Raw genomic sequence first — 16,571 nt, 5'->3', positions numbered from 1 at the left:
CATGCGTACTATTCCCCATTCTCTAAGACCCTAATTTGATCTCCTCCGGAGTCATGGCTTCTTCTCCATACAAGAGCTTGAATGGTGAGAATTTTGTTCATATGGATTTTGTTGTATTGTGCGACCAGATGACCCATGGTAGTTCGTCTACCCATTTGCCCTTCGGCTGCTCAGTGATATTCTTCTTGATGCTTGTGAAAATGATGCCATTGGCTCGTTCAACTTCCCCATTGGACTGCGGATGGTAAATCCGAAGCGAAGCACAACTTCATTCCTAGCTGCTCGTAAAATGCTCTGAAGGTGGCACAATCGAACTGTTTGCCGTTATCGACTATCACCTCCTTCAGCATGCTGAAGCGACAGACAATGTTATGCTAGCAGAATTTTTGCAGGGCTCCGGTTGTGATGTGCTGAAGGGGTTTTGCCTCCACCCACTTGGTGAAGTATTCCACTACTACGGCTGCGAACTTGTAATTGCCAGGTGGAATTGGTAGAGGTCCAAAAATGTTGATGCCCCATCATGCAAGAGGCCACACCGGAGGAATGAGGTGTACTTCATCAGGCGAGAACTTGTTGTAATGTGCGTGCTTTTGGCAGTTGGAGCACATTCTGACTACTTCTTGCACATCTACCACTGTCGAAGGCCAATAAAAATCCTCTCTGAATGCTTTGCTTTCTAGAGCCCTTGTACTAATGTGAGCTGAACACATCCCTAAATAGATCTCATTGAGGAGCTATCTACCCTCATCTCTGGATATGCACTTGAGGAGTGGCGCACACACACCCCTTCGGTATAGGTCTTCGTTGATGATAGTGTAGTTTCTGGACCAAAGCGCCATTCTTCTTTCTACCTTTTCGTCTTCTGGAATGAAGTGCCCTATGAGAAATGCCATTATCGTGGCCCTCCAGTCTTCGCTGGTAATTGCATTCACAAACTTGACCGGGGCCTCGTCACTATGAATGGAGGCACGCTTCAATGTTTCAATGAACACATCTGGAGGTAATGGATTCTTCTGGTCTGCCGCTTTGGCCAATTCATCTGCTTCTTTGTTTAGTGCCCTCGGGAAACTCCTAACACCGAAGCTGAGGAAATATTTCTCCATCCCTCTCACTGCGGCCAAGTACTTGACCAGCTTTGGGTGTTGTGCCTTGTAAGATATATCGACGTGCCCTGCTATCAACTCAAAGTTGGATTTGACAAATAACCTCCGAACTCCCAAAGCCCTTGCCTTCCGAAGGCCTAGCAATAAGCCTTCGTATTCCGCTATGTTGTTTGTGCATCCGTTGAAATCTAGCCTAACTGCGTACTTTAGCTTGATGCCTGAAGGGGCTACTAATGCTGCCGAAGCCCCTGCACCTTTCTAACAGTAAGCCCCAGCACATGCCATGTGCCATATGACTTCGGTTGTTGGCTGTTCTTGACCCGGAGACAAAGGTGTCCAGTCTGCTATGAAGTCTGCCAATACTTGAGACTTAATTGCACTGCGTGAAGTGAAGTTGATCGTGTGTTCTGCTAGCTATGCTAGCCATTTGCCTATCCTGCTGAAGGCCTCTCTATTCTCAAACATGTCCCGAAGGGGATGTGATGTGGGTACTGTGATTTTGTGGCTCTTAAAATAATACCAAAGTTTCCTTGCCACCATTACCACGGCATATGCTATTTCTCCATTTCTGATACGAAGTATATTGGGACCTGCTTCAACACCCTTTCGACTCTGCATTCCTCTACCAGCGCTGCGCTGACTGCTGCACCCGATGAAGCAATATATAATAATAGTTCAACCTTCAGGGTTGGGCTAGACATGACTGCTAGGTTCTCAATATACACCTTCAAATCTTCGAAGGCTTGCTGCTACTTTGTCCCCCATTGAAAGGTGCTGGAGCCTTTCAGTGCCATAAAAAGTGGAAGGCTTCGCTTGGCCGACTTTGATATGAATCTGTTCAGCGAAGCCAATTGGCCAGCTAATTTCTAGACTTCTCTTTGTGTTCTTGGAGCTTTGATGCACCATATGGCTTCAATTTTCTCTGGGTTTGCCTCAATGACTCTTTTTGAGATCATGCAGCCCAATAGCTTCCCTCTTCTGACTCCAAAGACACACTTCTCTGGATTCAACTTGTGGCCATGCCTCCAAAGATTGTGATGTGAACCCGCTAGGTTTGTTCTAGATCTTTCGGTCAGACGGGATGGACAACTTGATTGGTGGATGGAGATGATGTTCATGGCCCTACTACAGCCTTCCAAGGATGCTGCGCCTCAGCAACTGATACACCACCTCCAATGGCTATCGCGATCTTGTGAAGCGCAACACCCGGCCACTAGAGCACCCGTCCTGCAAGCAATCAAAGAACAAGCAAGAACAAGTAGAACAAGCAATTCAAATGCAAATGGAGATAAAAACCAATCTGAACTCAAAAAAATGGGGTTCTGAATTGAGTAGAACAGATGGTCTAGCTGACACATGCGTCTACATGGAAGTAGCAATGGCTAATACTTTCAACAAAAAAACCCATCTGTTTGTGGTGGCTATGGAGGTATTTGAGAGGTAGAGGTCGACCAGGATGTGATGGAGGTCATCCCTAAACCGTAGGATGCGCCCCTATGGCCCCACTTGATACATAGCCGATCGGGCCAAAATCATGTGACACGCCCCTATAGAAAAGGTCTCTATAGTAAATCAACGATTGAGGCTGCCTCGGAGAAGATATGGACATGAGTCAGATCCATATGAAAGTAGACTTGTTAAGGTTTCCATTCAGTACTTGAACTCCCAATACGGAGTCCGGATGAAGTCATGCATCCATCACAAGCAGCCGCGGGCCTGCAGTTTGAATCCAGCCCTGAAACATGTTGGATTTGATCCCTTTCTTTCCATAGGCCAAAAGTGACGTGGTGGCTTGGTGAAGGACGTTAGGAATACTTGGAATTGGTCCCAATCAACTTCTTTGGTCCTCCATGTATGTATTTCTAAAAATGATAATGAACACACATCATAGAGTCAGGGATAGATCCCCTAGGTACCGCAAGGAAGCTACCCGTGAGGAAAAAGAAGTCTGATTCCTACTTGGATTCCATTGTAATCCTATTAGGACTCATACCTTGTAATCCTACTAGGACTCCTACCTTGTAATCCTACTAGGAACCCCGTCCCCGGGATATATAAAGGAGGGCAGGGATACCTAGAGAGGAAGAAGAGAGGAAGAGAACCAACAGAGAGCAACCAACAAGCGAATCAACACCCAAGGCAATACAAACCACCAAACAGGACGTAGGGTATTACGCACATCGCGGCCCGAACCTGTCTAAACCTTGTGTTGCTTGCACCTTCGAGTTTCTGATCTCGGCGTCACCCTACCTAAAACTTACCACCTCGGGTATACCCCTCGGTGGGCAGGCGGTAAAACACCAACACATAGCGCAGCATCAATTCATCAAATGTATCAAATACAATCATGATAAAAAAATTGTTTCACGTTTAAATCAAAAGTTGCCAATGTGGTTGTATCCCAGCAGGTGATGTCCTAATCAGATTGGCGATTGTTTCCCGAAGGTCCTGAATATGATCACCCCTTTTCTAATTTCACACCACCACGTCATCCACATATGCCAAGACATTTATATCCAACTGCGTCTCGAGGACCGCTGGAACTGTTCTGTTGAAGGTGAACCCTGTGTTCCTGAGCCCCTCCGGCAATCTGATGGAACAACATGTGCCGAAGGGTGTAGTGAAACTGGTCTTGTCTTCGTCGAACTTCCTTATCCAGATCTGATGATATCCGGAGAAGCAATCAAGCATACTCATCATCTCTGACCCTGCAGCTACATCCACGAGGGTGTCAGCCTAAGGGAGCGGGTAGTGATCCTTTGGGTAGGCCTTGTTCAGATTTGTGAGGTCTATGCACATTTGCCACTTGCCATTATTCTTCGGCACCATCACAACATTGGCGAGCCAATCAGAGAACTGCATCTCCCGGATTACCCCTGCATCTAACAACTTCTGGACTTCGGCTTGCGCAACCTTCTTCCTTTCTTCGGACATGGTTCGAAGGTGTTGCCTCACTAGCTTGAACTTTGGATCAACATTGACTACATGCTCCATGACATCCCCACTGACACCCTTCAGACTAGTCGAAGACCAGGCAAAGACATCCTGATTATTGTTGAGAAACTGTATTAATTGTTCCTCTTCGGCCTGCTCGAGGCCCTTGCCGATGATCACTGGCGATCTAGGACGTCATCACACAATGGAACCTTCTTTCTGTGCTCCGCTAGTTTCACCCCCATGTTTCCCTCTTGGGCTTCGGTGTCTGCCGCCCCTTCGGGTTCTTCTAGGTTCTCTTCAATGACATGGACATTTTTCGAAGCCTTAGACATTTTATCTTAGCACCTTCGGGCCTCCTCCTGACTGTTGAAGACAGACAGGACTCCCCCAACTGTCGGAATCTTCATGCATAAATATGGCTGATGGATCACTGCCGCAAACGTGTTGATAATGTTTCTTCCGAAGATGGTGTTGTAGGGATACTGAATGTCAACGATATTGAAGGTTATGATTTCAGTTCGCATGGTTGTGCCTCGGCTGAAGGTCACATTTATGTCAGCTTTGACGACAGCTTCGGTTTTCTTTCCACCGAAGTCTATCAAGGGGTACACTTACTTCTTCAAATCCTTCTCTATGAAACCCATCTGGACGAAGCACCGCCAGGTGAGGACATCTACGGAGCTTCCTGTGTCTACTAGAATTCTCCCCACATCATTTTTGAAGAAGTGTATTGAGTTCTTGCCAATGTTCACTCTAATGACTAGGGGTCATTGTGAGGGAAATGCTTCAACTTTAAATCCGCTTCAGTGAAGGTTATTGGGATGTGAGACTGTCAGACCCGGGCACATGGTACTGTTCACGTGGCGTACTTTTTCTAGGATACGGGATGGGATATGGCCTACGCCATACATCTGTTGTAACTACTCGTAGTGTAGTAGGACTACCCATAAAATAGTGAAACTAGTCGGACATGGTGGGAAACTACCCGAGAAGTACTCGGGTAGGACTCCTGGGCTCGTACCTGACTAGGACTTCCATGTAAACTTGTCCCCCCAGACTATATAAGGGCGGACAGGGACCCCTCCAAACAGAGGAGATCACCCGATCACCACTTAAGGCAATATAAACCACACAGGACATAGGGTATTATGCTCTCGGCGTCCCGAACCTGTTTAAACCTTGTGTTTCTTGCACCTTCAAGTTTCTGATCTCGGCGACACCCTACCTACAAACTCACCACCTCGGGGGTATCCCTCGGTGGGCATGGTAGTAAAACACCGACCGCTAGCACGCTAAGGTAGGAGTGTTCATCGAGCATCCACCGGAGAATTCGATGGCATTCTTCAACTTCACCAGCTCTGTGCTTGACGAGGGCACAACTTTCATCTTCGGCTCCTGGATTTGCGTCGCCAATGGCTTGGGTGGCTTCAACAGCCACCTAGTCAACTTTAGGGAGCCGGAGGCCTCTCCATCAACTTGAAGCAGCGACCTTGATGGGTTCATTGACAGCCTCAACAAGCTGTTGCTTCCCGATCTGGCCCCGGAGATCAAAAAGATGTCCGTTTTCGACGCAACTTCCACTTGTGATGTACCAGAACTAGTCAGATCGGACTCAAACCGATCTGACACAATCTAAGTCCCTCTTCGACTTGGAGGAGGACTTAGATCTGCTGCTCAAGCTCAAGGACGTGGGAGCCACCACTTGCCGGGGGCCCCTATTTTTGACAACTACTCGGAATCCAACAAAGAGTACTCGTCGTTTAGTACTACACCTTCAAGCCAGTCCTGATGAGGATTCAGAGATGAGGGAGCCACCACTCGTCGGGCGGCCCCCGATCTTAAAAACCACTCGCAACTCGATGGCCACACCAAATCATTTTTGGGGAGCCATCTGGGTTTAACCATAACATCAACGCCGCAAGGCCGTTTCGTGTACTGGAAGGGCTTTGAGCCCTCCGAACTACTCGATTACAAGTCCCGCTTTGTAGCCTCCAGGCAGGAACTACCCTTCCAGGAGGGCAAACACCTCTCTCCCATCACGGAAGGAGACAGTAGCACAGAGCTACTCGAGTACACCCTTACGGCTAACAACTCGCCGGTTCGTCAAGTTTACATGGCCTCCCTTCACAACGCGGAGGACGACGAGCTGGGTTCCAAGTACGACGACGACAAGTCATGGACATCTCTGCTAACGAGCCCACAGCTGACTCCCCCCAGGACCAGAACGAGGAGCACTAGAGGATCCGATGGGTGAAGAACGCCAAGCACGCCAAACGTAGGCGGAACGCGAAAAATCATGCTCACAATCCAATGTACCAAAGGAATCTCAATAATGCTTTTGCTGCAACCGCGGATCGGGAGTACCGTACACCGATTGGCGCCATCGTAGAAGCAGCTCTACTAGCCCAACAACTACCACCAACCCATAGATAAAATGGCTGCAGTATCTGACCCAGCGCGCGCTCGTGCAACTCGTTGGGCAACATCCAGTGTCTTCCAGTCGGAATCTGCCCTCGAGGTTTGAGCGCCATGGTGAAGCCGCGCTGATCAGTCGCACCCCAGGAGGAGGCCCTGTGAACCGGAGGAACGACGGCTACCAGTGCGATGAGGGCCACCTATCCGCGCGTGGCAACAATGAACAAGAAGTACAACAATCTACTCACCAACCTCGCAACTAGCATGGTGCAAGCCCTCAAGGCCAAGCTCCACTCGAGGCGAGCCTTCACGACGCTCCCACGATCGACATCAGGCAGAAGATCAATGACGGCCGCGATGCATGGCATGTTATCGAAGCAAGGAGAAGGGACTGTACCAACAAGTACCACGATGACGACGACAGCGACCGCTTCCCCGCCTTCACCTCCAACATCATCGATAAATCCTATCCCAAGGAGTTCAAACTAGTCGGAATCTCCAAGTATGACAGTAAGCAGGACCAGCGCCAATGGATTCATTGCTACTCCGTTGCTATCAAAGTTTCTTGAGGATCCAACTCCACCAAATCTCTCTACTCCTGGTAGCTCTGGAGTCCGCACCCCTCACTTGACTCCTGGGAGGACCTCAAGCGGGCCTTCATCAACAACTTCCAAGGATCCATGATCAGAGCGTGCACCAGCCCCGATCTATCCTAGGTGAAGCAAGAGATGAACGAGACCCTGAGGTCCTACACCCGGTGTTTCTTCGAGACGCGTGCCACCATCACCACCATCACCGATGAGGACGTCATCCACTATTTCTAGAACGGGCTCTTCTCGAAGCACACGTACCACGACTTTGGACGCAATTGCCCGACTACTGCTGTGGAGCTGCGTGACATGATGGCACGGTGGGTTGACCAGGAGGATGAGGAGAACGACCGCTTCCCCAAGCGCAACAACGACAAGCAAAGCAATGGCAACGGGCACTTCGACAAGAGCCAGCGGAACCACTCGGGAAACACATGAAAGCGCAAGCCAGACCAAGTAGTCGCGTCTGTTGAGCAAAATCCATGTGGCAAGAAATCGGGAAACAATGAGACACAGTTTGAGAAAGTCTTGCACAAACAATGCCCAATACACCCGAAGTCGCGACACACGCTCTTCGAGTGCATCAGCCTCCGCAAGTCACTCAATGCACCACCCCTCTCTCAAGCAGGAAAGCAAAAGGACCAGGAGGGTGACGAGGAGGGTGACAAGTCGGGGGCTCAAGACTTCCAGGATCCGAAGAACGTCATCAACATCATCTTCGGCGGAGACGGCGGATTCCCCTCCAAGAGCGCGCAGAAGTTGACCCTGCGCGAAATCCTCTCCAGAGAGCCAGCCACACAAAGGCCTCTGAGATATAGCGAGGTCCCGATTTCCTTCTCTAGGGACGATCAATGGACCAGCTTCTCCGAGCCAGGTAAATTCCCGCTTGTTCTAGATCCTGTCGTGGCAGGTTCACAGCTAACCCAAGTACACATCGATGGTGGGAGCGGTCTCAACCTGCTTTTCAGGAGTACTCTGAAGAAGATGGACCTGGACATCTCCAAGATGCTTACCACTAGCAGAGCTACTTTCTACGGCATCATCCCAGGAAATACGGCTACACCACTCAGGTCAGTGGTCCTGCTAGTCACCTTTGGGTCGAAAGATAACTACCGCACCGAGTACATCAAGTTAGAGGTGGCGGACTTTGTCTCGTCATATCATGCCATCCTTGGTAGGCCGGCACTAGCCAAGTTCATGGCCGTGCTCCACTATGTCTACCTGCTACTCAAAATGCCAGGCAAGACAAGCGTACTCACACTCCACGGTGACCTGAAGAAGTCGTACAACTGCAACCAGGAGGCGATTGAGTACTCCACAACATCACACGTGCTAGAGCCGGCTGCAGAAGTACTTGCGGCCACGCAGAAGCTGACCGACTTAGAGATGGAGATCTCCAGCCAGCGGCCTAGCCAGTCAAGGGTTAAACCCAAACCCAGCGACGTTGGCATCAAGGCCATCCAGCTGCAAGAAGGTGACCCGTCCAAGACTGCTTTGACCAGGGGCGGCTTAGGTGACAAATAGGAAAGTGCGCTCATCAGCTCCCTTAGGGCTAACTGAGACATATTCGTGTGGAAACCGGCAGATATGCCAGGGGTGCCCAAGAAGTTGATTGAGCATTGCCTAAAAGTTGACCCTAAAGCCACTCCAAAGAAGCAATGACTACGACGCTTCGCTCCTAACAAGAGGGAGGCTATTAAGAAGGAGCTAGCAAAACTACTCGCGGCTAGTTTTATTAAAGAAGTGTACCACGCCGAGTGGTTAGCTAACCATGTGCTAGTCTTGAAAAAGAATAATAATGAATGGAGGATGTTTGTGGATTATACTGATCTCAATAAACACTACCGGTAGGACCCCTTCGCACTCCCACGCATCGACCAAGTCATCAACTCTACGGCTGGCTGCGTCCTGCTCTCCATCCTCGACTGCAACTCGGGCTATCATCAGATAGCTCTCAAGGAAGAAGATCAGATCAAAATGGCAGTCTACTTCATCAACGAAGTCCTTTCTAAATCCAAGGTTCGTTAGCGACAATTCAGAAACTACTTTATGGTATACTCATCACCTTCAGGAAGCTTTGCCATTATTTCAACGCATACAACATCTTGGTGATCTCCGACTTCCTATTAGCGGATATCCTCCACAATCAGGACGCCATCAAGCGCATCTCCAAGTGGGCAGTGGAGCTGGGAGCCCTCACCCTCGACTTCAAGCCCCGTACCGCTATCAAGTCACAGGCACTAGTCAATTTCATGGCGGAGTGGCAAGAAAACCAAGTGGAAGCTCCAGCCGACTAGCCAGAGCATTGGGTCATGTACTTCGATGGCTCACTCAAGCTCGGCGACAGTGGCGCGGGAGTACTTTCTATCAGCCCGAGCGGAAAACAACTCAAGTACGTGTTCCAAATACTATTCGAGGTATCTAACAACAAAGCCGAGTATGAGGCACTATTGCATGGGCTATGCCTGGCAGTCTCTCTGGGCATCAAGCAACTGCTTGTCTACGGTGACTCCTTACTGGTGGTCCAACAAGTCAACAAAGAGTGGGACGTCAATAAGGACACCATCGACGCATATGTTACGGAGATACGCAAGCTCGAGAACAAGTTCTCGGAGTTGGAAATCCATGATGTGATTCGCGACAACAATGTGGGCGCGGATGTGCTCTCCAAACTGGGTTCTGATCGAACTAACATCCCAACAGGAGTTTTCGTTCATGAGTTGCATCACCCTTCCATCAAGGCACCAGACTCAAGTTTCATTGCTCAGGGTCCAAAGGAACCCGACGGAGAGGTCTTGATGATCGAGGTCGACTGGAGGGTGGCTTTCATCGACTACATCCAGGAGCACAAACTACCCCACAGCGTCGACCCAAAAAGCGCTGAATCTACTCGCATCCTAAGGCGCAGTAAAGGGTACGTTCTAGTCGGGGGTAACCTGTACAAGCGTGGATCAGCGTCAGGCATACTCATAAAGTGTGTCCGAACGAAGGAGGGCAAAGAGATACTCCAAGAGATTCACGAAGGCGTGTGTGGGAACCACTCGGCTTCTCGCACACTAGTCGGCAAGGCTTTTAGATCTGGTTTCTACTTGCCGACTGCTTTGGCAGACACCGAAGCACACATTTGCCGGTGTACAAACTGTCAGTTCTTCAGTAAACAACCCCATGTCCTGGCTCACAACCTCATCACCATACCACCCTCATGGCCGTTTGCATGCTGGGGCCTGGACATGATAGGGCCCTTAACAACTGCGCCAGCAGGTTTCACACACGTGTTGGTGGCCATCGACAAGTCTACTAAGTAGATCGAGTACAAGCCAATTGCAACACTCACTGCGGATCGAGTGGTTACTTTCATCTGCGACATCCTACATCGTTTTGGCTCCCCAACACAATCATTACGGACTTGGGATCCAATTTCCACTCACATCTGTTCTGGGATTTCTGTGAATGCAGTTACATTGAAGTCAAATACGTTTCATCGATTCTTGATGGATTGAAGAAAAGACTCTATGATGAGAACAACAAAAAGGGCAGCAACTGGATCGATGAGATCACATCAATAGTCTGGGGGCTTCGCACACAACCAAGCAAAGCCACAGGACAGTCACCTTTCTTCCTCATCTATAGGTCTGAAGCTATATTACCAGCTGACATGATGTGAAAGTCTTCTCGACTAGAGATGTTTGAAGAAGGCAATGCTGACACCGCAAGACATCTCGAGCTCAACTCAGCTGAGGAAATCGGATGCAATGTCTTGTTCCAGTCGGCTCGCTACTTACAAGGAGTCCGTCGTTATCACGACCAGAATGTTCAACGATGCTCTTTCAGTGTTGGAGATATGGTTCTTCGAGGAATCCAGAATGATACCGGATTACGCAAGCTTAACTCACGATGGGAAGGGCTTTTCATCGTGCACAAGGTCACAGGCCCTGTGTCATATCACTTACAGTACCCTGATGGCCAGGGCATTCCTAATTCCTGGAATATTGAGCATCTACATCATTTTTATCCTTAATCAACCAAGACATCTTCTAACGGTGCCTGGAGATCAATACTTCCAGTATACCTCCATTTTACTGGTTTACGACTGGTATTACACGCAAGTTTGATGAAGGGGCCTCGCTCCCATACTTCAAGTAATGGATTACTAGTTTCCGACTAGTATCCTATGTTACTGATGGGGCCTCATGCTCATACTTCAAGTACAACTCCGTTTTACTGGTTTATGATTGGTATTACACGCAAGTTTATTGAAGGGGCCTCGCTCCCATACTTCCAGTAACAGATTACTAGTTTTCGACTAGTATCTTGTGTTACTGAAGGGGCGTCGCGCTCATACTTTCAGTACAACTCCATTTTACTGGTTTACGACTCGTATTACGCGCAAGTTTGCTAAAGCGGCCTCGCTCTCATACTTTCAGTAACAAATTACTAGTTTCCGACTAGTATCTTGTGTTACTAAAGGGGCCTCGCGCTCATAGATTATTTAAAGGATCCAGAGGTTTTTTATTCAATTACTGTGAATTAATAATAATTTACTTAACCATAAAAAAGAAATATAAGGAAATATAGGTCTTGTGCATTTCATGCCGCATTGCATTGTTTTATTGTTTCTCTTCCATTTGAATATAAATTTCAAATTCAAATTCAAATATATTTGAATGCAATTCTTTTTCTCCCTCTTTTTCTCTTTGGGCACGGCCCACTCTCTCTTTCTTTTTCCCTCTCTCCTTCTCTTCCCGCATGGCCTAGCCCAGCTGGCCTTTCCTTTCTTCTCCTTCCACCACGCAGCCAGCCCAGCAGTTGCTTCGCTCTTCTCTTCCCCGGCCCAACAGCCCACCCGCGCGCCAGCACCCTCCTCCCCTTCTCTCGCTCGCTGATAGGAGGGGCCCGCCTGTCGGGGTCATCCCCATCCTCGAGCCAGACTCGAGCTTGAGCCCGAGTCCGGCCACGGTGTGGCACGGCCTCCGCCCGCACGCTGCTCCGGGCCCGAACATCAAGGCCCCCTCGGCTGCCCTATAAAGTCGCCGCCCCGTGCCCTAGGATCCGCAAGACCCGCAGCCGCGGCCTCTTGCCTCGCGGCCCTAGCCAACGTCGCCTTCGCCGCCAATCTCGGGGATGCCACCGCTCCATCACCCCCGCCCGCTGCTGAAGCTCCGCATGGAGGTGGGCATCATCGCCGGCCTTTTTCCCCTGTTTCCCTGCCTTCTCGCGCGCGCAATGCCTTGCCGGAGCTCCACGACCGCGCGCCGCCGCCGTCTGTCTTCCTCGGCCCCTGGTGCCTCGTCCCAACCCCCTAAACACGTTCCCCTCCTCACTCTCTTTCACCCAGGCCAAACCCGAGTCAAAAACATGGCCAGAGTCACGTTTACATGATTTCCCGACGAGCCGCCGCCACCTGCCGCCTCGACCCAACGCAGCCGTCCGATACAAATCTGACAGTCTAGATCTGGGTCAAATAACCCGATACCGATCAACTCTAGGATAGTTTGCACTTTATCCCCTAATTTCTATCCAAATCAACCCGCAGTCCGTTGCAGTTCAAAAGTATTTACGAATAGATCCTTTTTCTTCTGTTTAAGCCACTATCCTTTTCTAAAATAGAACCCGTTGTCCCTAGCCTCTCTATCTTTCAATCTAACCCTAAATTTAAGGTTCAATTATGTCTTGGCCCTCGGTTTCTTTGTTCAGAGCCCTTCTAGTTTCAAATCTTTTACGAATAAGCCCCTAGAATCATGTTTTGGCCATAACTTCTCCATTTTAACTCCGTTTTCATCGATTCTCGCGCTCACGCGACCCTTGCAATGTATACAGTAGCTTTATAATGCTATTTTGATCTATTTATATTATTTGGTGTACTATTTCTTATTTATTATTTTTGTTTATTTGTATGTACTTGTGTGTTACGATAGACGGTGCGCAGTTCAAGGGTCCGCAAGGGCAAGGCTTTGAAGACGTTCCTGAGCAGCAACTGTAGTTTGATGAAGGCAAGTGGTCATTGATCGTATTCCAGTCCTAATAACTTTCTAAATACACACATTTACTTTATATGTATGCATGTGTCTATAATATGATTGATCCCAAACTAAGGATGTGCCCAGTTTCTCTTGAACTTTCTTGATTAAACCTGGATTGTTATATTATGTTGTAGCCACGCTAGTTGTTTTTACTTAGACTTTGGTTGGATAACCTGAAATTGCGCTACACTGGTTTTATTCATGTTCTGGAATACCTTTATGGCGATAATTAAGATCATTGCATAAATTGAAACATGGAGAACTACCCAGGAAAATAGTGCAACCACAATACTACATGGCTCTGGTCTTGGCTAATTAATTAGAAACTTTAGCTTATGATAATCTTACCGAAAGGGCAAGAGGGGTTGCATCATCGGGGTATAGCTCGATCCTCTTGAGGCTTTATGATACTTCCTCATTAGGGAGGGTTATGACCGGTTTGACTTGAAATCTTAGCGGATTATTATAAGTTAGGGAATCTTTATAAAGGACTCATAGTGAATCCCTGCCACTCACCTCAGAAGTGTTTAAGGACCTTGCAAACTCGGGCATTAAGGAAAACACGAGTTGTGGGTAAAGTGTACAACCTCTGCAAAGTGAAAACTGATATATCAGCCGTGCTCACGGTTAAGAGCGGCATGGACCCTCACATGATAATTGAACTTAAAGATGATCTAAATTGAGGCTCTTTACTTATTGTTGTTATCTTATCTTTTTTTATTTATTTAAGGGTTGTTATATACTTACATTTAGTTAATGCTTGCTAAATAAAACTTGATCAACTAAAAAGATTTATCACAGTCAAACCATGTCAGTCTTTCCTTGATTTTGACCTTGCATGTCATATGATTTACTCCACTTGCTGAGTACCAACCATAAGTGTACTCACGCTTACTTTATTAAAACCAATGCTACTCAGAACAAGATAATTGTCCGGAGTTTCCTGTGAAGTTGAAGTCCGCTGCTAGTTATAAACGTTTATTTATTCGCTTAAGATTAAGACTTTCAGTCATGTAATAAAGTATTATGATACTCTCTTTCGTTATGATATTGTTTCAGGTATACACTTGTATAGTCTATCATATGTGTGGAATTTGATCCTGGCGCACATATGAGATGCATTCGGTTCCTTTTCAAAACCAGGTGTGACAGCCTCACTCCCATAACAAGGCATTTTTACTAGTTTACGACTAGTTCAACACTTGTTCGACTACTTGTCTCGCCTACAAAACTAGACGGCTTCATCGACTCTTCAAGATCCAGTGGCTACTTAGCCAATGCCTGGGCTCGGGGGCTGGCGCCACCGCTGCTAGGTATATTCTATGCTACTCATCTGGCTCCTTGGCTTGGGGCCTCGTTGTGACAAGGCACTCAGCGTGCTTCCAGGGACAGCTCTCATGCTTTAACGCTAGATGCTGTAAAACTACTCAAAACTACCTGATTCAAAAGGCTTTTTAAGATTTATCTTTGGGTAGATGATTGTTAACCATTATTTCAAGGATTTTATTCCAAAATAAGGGGTTTTTTCATATTATTACCCAGAGGTCTTATTTAGTCATTGACTCAGGGAACAAAGACTGATTTGAGTGGTAATTTAGGGCGCTGTTTGGTGAAGTTATTTGTTTAACCATTTTTTCAGGGAAGTTATCCCGAAAAAAGAGGTTTTTTCGAATTTACTGAACCAATTTGCCCATCTTCACCATCAAATCATTACTGTTATATATTGCATGCCACGATTCTTTGGATATTTTATCCCAAACCTTGGGGATTTGGATTCAAGGCTCGGGGGCTGCAGGACACGTGTCATAAGCGACTTATTTTTCAAATCTAATGGAATACAAGGACATAAGACTCAAGATTAAATTGACCCTCAGCCTGATTCTACGAGTCAACCTAAGGCTCGGGGGCAACTCCCCCCATATAAAAGAAGATTTGACAACTACTCGGGGCATGAGCACCTCACAGCCTCGACGAAGCTAAGGAAGTACTCGGAAGATACTTTCAAGATGAAGAGTACTGGCTCATTGGACCCTCCGGATATTGCGTTGATTACATTCACCATCGGACCTCTAGAATTATTTACCTTCAGAAACCCTCCGACCATTTCTGGGACTTGGCCTAGCTCGACCTTCGGAGCTGGTGGAAGATGGTAGTTCACTGGGTCATAACCTTGAGTGGACGCACTCCGTGCCCAACCATGATGATACGCCGAAGAAGCCTGAGTGGACTATGCTGTGGGTGGAGCTGGCAACGGCAAGTACTATGGCATGTACGACAGCAAGTTGTAGTTCAATGCTAGGTGGGTGAGCCATTCGGGTATTAACGCTGAAGACTCGGCTCTGTCTCCTCCGGAAGTGTAGTTCACGGACTTCGGCGGCTCCAACGGTTTCTTTTCTAGCTCCTCATTTTTTTCCTTTGCGAAGGGGCACTCATTTGTCCAGTGGCCCTAGTCCCTGCTGTGAAAATAGCAAAATGGCACCCTTGGCCCTGGAGGCCCTCGGCCTCCTCTTCCGCTTCGACCCCCTCCATTTGATGGGCCTTGAAAATTGTATTGGTGTTTGCCTCCTGAGACTGTATTTACAGGCTTCTAGCTCTGCTGCTTCACCTGGTCTGCGTGCCAGGGCTTCAGCTGTGACCACTGGTTTGTTCTTGTTTTCTTTTCTTGTTTCAGGACTTCGATCTTGCTCCTTCTTCCATGGTCTAACTTGCAATATTCTTGCATGATGTCGAAGAGTTCTCCCATACTGCTTGGCTTGCACCTGCCCAGGTAGTCTTGGCAAGACCCTACTCGCAACCCGCTTGTTGCAGCTTCGATGACTGTCAGATCGGCCACATTTAGAGCCTTGGCTTGCATTTTGATGATGCGTTGCATGTATTCATGCAGTGTCTCCTTCTCCCCTTGCTTGCAGTCGTGGAAGTCACCTGATGTCAACTCCTCTGCCTTCAGCCCTCGGAAACTAGTTAACAGCTTGGATCGCAACTGGCTCCATGAGTAGATATGCCCCTTCGGGATGCTAGCGAACCAGTGTTGCGCCGAGCCATTTACGGCCATGATGAGGGCTTTCGCCTTGATTGCTGAGCCTCCTCCGTTGGACTCCACGACAGCTTCGTATTTGGGTAAGAATTCCCTCAGGTCTGTCTCCCCATCATACTGTGGTAGGATCACCGCATTAAAGTGAGGTGGCATGACACCCGTTCAAGTTCAACTGCCAGTGGCGTCCATGGTTCCTCTGGTCTCCTCAACCTTCGGTGATGCTCCCTTCAGTCTCTATGATATTCATCTTCAGAACCCTCATCGAGATCACCTTTGATGCGAATGGTTCTTTCCTTTGGCTTGACAACCTCGGAGCGCACGCGCCCCTGCGGCTGCCTTCGAGGTGGGCTCTCTTTTTGTATCGGATCCTCGTCCTCCAGATGGCATAGTTCCAGCAACCTCTTCTTATCTTGTATCTGCTGTTGCAGCAGCTGACAGCGCAGCTCATCTTTTTGCAGCTGCCGATAGCGAT

This window comes from Panicum hallii, chromosome 5, assembly GCF_002211085.1.
Source record: "Panicum hallii strain FIL2 chromosome 5, PHallii_v3.1, whole genome shotgun sequence".
NCBI lineage: Eukaryota > Viridiplantae > Streptophyta > Magnoliopsida > Poales > Poaceae > Panicum > Panicum hallii.
The sequence above is the reverse complement of the archived record's forward strand: the minus strand, read 5'-3'. Positions refer to the sequence as shown.